General features: G+C 32.3%; 1 non-coding gene across 1 annotated transcript; it reads right to left on the bottom strand.

Moving 5' to 3' along the window:
* Positions 1 to 3,113: 3,113 nt before the first annotated feature.
* LOC112761438 (small nucleolar RNA R71) lies at positions 3,114 to 3,221 on the bottom strand. The gene has a single exon (XR_003181832.1). It is a non-coding gene; the product is annotated as a small nucleolar RNA R71 (small nucleolar RNA).
* Between the last annotated feature and the right edge of the window lie 329 nt (positions 3,222 to 3,550).

Raw genomic sequence — 3,550 nt, 5'->3', positions numbered from 1 at the left:
ACAGCCAGAATATAATCTCTTGGGTCTCTAATCCACGGACCGAGTCTGTGTGATTAGAACCTTTGTGGTATAGGCTAGAACTAATTGGCAGCATTTCTGAGATCTGAAAAGTCTAAACCTTGTCTGTGGTATTCCGAATAGGATCTGGGAAGGGATGACTGTGATGAGCTTCAAACTCGCGAATGTTGGGCACAGTGACAGTGTGCAAAAGGATAGAGAGATCCTATTCTGACACAAGTGAGAACCGACAGATGATTAGCCGTGCGGTAGCTGTACCTGGTATTTTTCATCCGAGACGAGAAATCCGACAGTTGATTAGCCATGCAGAAAATGTACTTCGACCATTTTCACTGAGAGGATCATACAGCTTCCCATGGAAGGGAGCACGCATGATTGGATGAAGACAATAGGAAAGCAGAGGTTTAAAAGCAACAAAGCATCTCCAAACGCTTATCTGAAATTCCCACCAATGAATTACATGAGTATCTTATTTTATTTTATGTTTTATTTATCTTTTAATTATCAATATTTCATAACCATTTGAATCCGCCTGACTAAGATTTACATGATGACCATAGCTTGCTTCAAGTCGACAATCTTTGTGGGATCGACCCTTACTCGTGTAAGGTTTTATTACTTGGACGACCCAGTGCACTTGCTGGTTAGTTGTACTGGAGTTGTGAAAAGTGTGATCACAATTCCGTGCACCAAGTTTTTGGTGCCGTTGCCGGGGATTGTTCGAGTTTGGACAACTGACAGTTCATCTTGTTGCCTAGATTTGGTAATTTTATTTTATGTTTAAGCTTTTTATTTTTATTTTCGAAAAACAAAACAAAAAATTTAGTTTTCGAAAAATTCATAAAAATTTTTAAGAATGAATTCTAGAGCTTCATGAGATATGTTGAAGCCTAGCTGGCTGTTAAGCCATGTCTAATCTTTTGGAGTGAGTTTTCCACTTTCCATTGTAGAAAGGACATGTTTGTATTTGTTATGCTAAAGCTTGGCTAGCCATTTGGCCATGTATAATTCTTTCGGACCGAAGCTTCAGACTAACATTGCACGAATCCTGGAATTCTTATTAAAAATTTTGAATTTCTTTATTTTCTATTTCCAAAAATTTTTTCGAAAAATATACAAAAAAAAATTAATAAAATCATAAAAACCAAAAAAATTTTGTGTTTCTTGTTTGAGTCTTGTGTCAATTTTTAAGTTTGGTGTCAATTGCATGTTTTTAATTTTTCTTAAATTTTTGAAAATTCATGCATTGTGTTCTTCTTTGATCTTCAAGTTGTTCTTGATGATTTTCCTTGTTTGATCTTTAATTTTTCTTGTTTTGTGTCTTTTCTTATTTTTCATATGCATTTTTGAATTATTGGTGTCTAAGGTTTAAAAATTTCTAAGTTTAGAGTCTGACATGTCTTTCTTTTCTTAAAAATTTTCAAAACTTTGTTCTTGATGTTCATCATGATCTTCAAAGTGTTCTTGGTGTTCATCTTGACATTCAAGGTGTTCTTGCATGCATTATTTGTTTTGATCTTAAATTTTTATGTTTTGTGTTATTTTGTTGTTTTTCTCTTTCTTCATTAATTCAAAAAAAATCAAAAATAATATCTTTCCTTATTTTACTCATAAATTTCGAAATTTTGGGTTGACTTAGTAAAAAATTTTTAAAATTTAGTTGTTTCTTGTTAGTCAAGTCAAAGTTTCAATTTAAAAATTTTATCTTTTCAAATATTTTTCAAAAATCAATTTTTTTCATTTTTTTTTCTTAATATCTTTGAATTTCTTAATTAAATTTTCAAAATCTTTTTCCTATTTTTATTTCACATTTCGAAAACTTTACTAACAATTAATGTTTTGATTCAAAAAATTTCAAGTTTGTTACTTTCCTGTTAAGAAAGGTTCAATCTTTAAATTCTAGAATCATATCTTTTAGTTTCTTGTTAGTCAAGTCATCAACTTTAATTTTCAAAATCAAATCTTTTTAATTTTCTTTTCAAATCTTTTTGAAAATAAATTTCAATCATATCTTTTTCAAAATGTAATTTTAAAATCTTTTTCTAACTTCTTATCTTTTCAATATTTATTTTCAAATCTTTTTCAATTAACGACTTGACTTGTTTATTTTAATTTAAAAAAAAAGTTTTCTATCTTTTATCTTTTTCAAAACCACCTAACTACTTTTCCACTTCTAATTTTCGAAAATCACTAACCACTTTTTCAAAATTCTTTTTAATTAACTAATTGTTTTAAATTCTAATTTTATTTTTTTTCTTAAATTTCGAATTCTAACTTATAATTAAAATAAAAATAAAAATATTTTTCTTTTATTTTAATTAATATTCGAATACTCTCTCTCTCTCATCTCTTTCTATTTATTTTATTTATTTACTAACACTTCTCTTCTACTCATAATTTGAACCCTCTCCCTCTCTCTCTCTGTGTTCGAATTCCTCTTATTCCCTCTCTACCTCATTCTTCTATTCTTCCATTCTTCTACTCACATAAAGGAATCTCTATACTGTGACATAGAGGATTCCTCTTTTTCTCTTTGTTCTCTTCTTTTTCATATGAGCAGGAACAAGGATAAGAACATTCTTGTTGAAGCTGATCCTGAACCTGAAAGGACTCTGAAGAGGAAGCTAAGAGAAGCTAAAGCACAACACTATGGAGAGGAACTTACAGAAATTTTCGAAAAAGAAGTAGACATGGCAGCCGAACCCAACAACAATGGTGGAGATGCAAGAAAGGTTCTTGGTGACTTTACTGCACCAACTTCCGACTTCTATGGAAGAAGCATCTCAATTCTTGCAATTGGAGCAAACAACTTTGAGCTAAAGCCTCAATTAGTTTCTCTAATGCAGCAGAATTGCAAGTTTCATGGACTTCTATTAGAAGATCCTCATCAGTTCTTAGCTGAATTCTTGCAGATCTGTGATACTGTTAAAACCAATGGGGTTAATCCCGAGGTCTACAGACTTCTGCTTTTCCCTTTTGCTGTAAGAGACAGAGCTAGGATATGGTTAGACTCACAACCTAAAGAAAGCCTGAACTCTTGGGAAAAGTTGATCAATGCTTTCTTGGCCAAATTCTTTCCATCTCAAAAATTAAGCAAGCTTAGAGTGGAAGTCCAAACCTTCAGACAGAAGGAAGGTGAATCCCTCTATGAAGCTTGGGAAAGATACAAGCAATTGATCAGAAGGTGTCCTTCTGACATGCTTTCAAAATGGAGCATCTTATGTATATTCTATGATGGTCTGTCTGAATTGTCCAAGATGTCATTGGACCACTCTGCTGGTGGATCTCTTGATCTGAAGAAAACACCTGCAGAAGCCCAGGAACTCATTGAAATGGTTGCAAATAACTAGGTCATGTATACTTCTGAAAGAAATCCTGTGAATAATGGGATGACTCAGAAGAAAGGAGTTCTAGAGATTGATACTATGAATGCCATATTAGCTCAGAATAAAATATTGACTCAGCAAGTCAATATGATTTCTCAGTATCTGACTGGAATGCAAGCTGCATCCGGCAGCACTAAAGAAGCTTC

The sequence above is a fragment of the Arachis hypogaea genome, chromosome 16 (genome assembly GCF_003086295.3).
Source record: "Arachis hypogaea cultivar Tifrunner chromosome 16, arahy.Tifrunner.gnm2.J5K5, whole genome shotgun sequence".
Lineage (NCBI taxonomy): Eukaryota > Viridiplantae > Streptophyta > Magnoliopsida > Fabales > Fabaceae > Arachis > Arachis hypogaea.
Note: the sequence above shows the minus strand (reverse complement) of the source record. Positions and strands in the feature narration are given on the sequence as shown.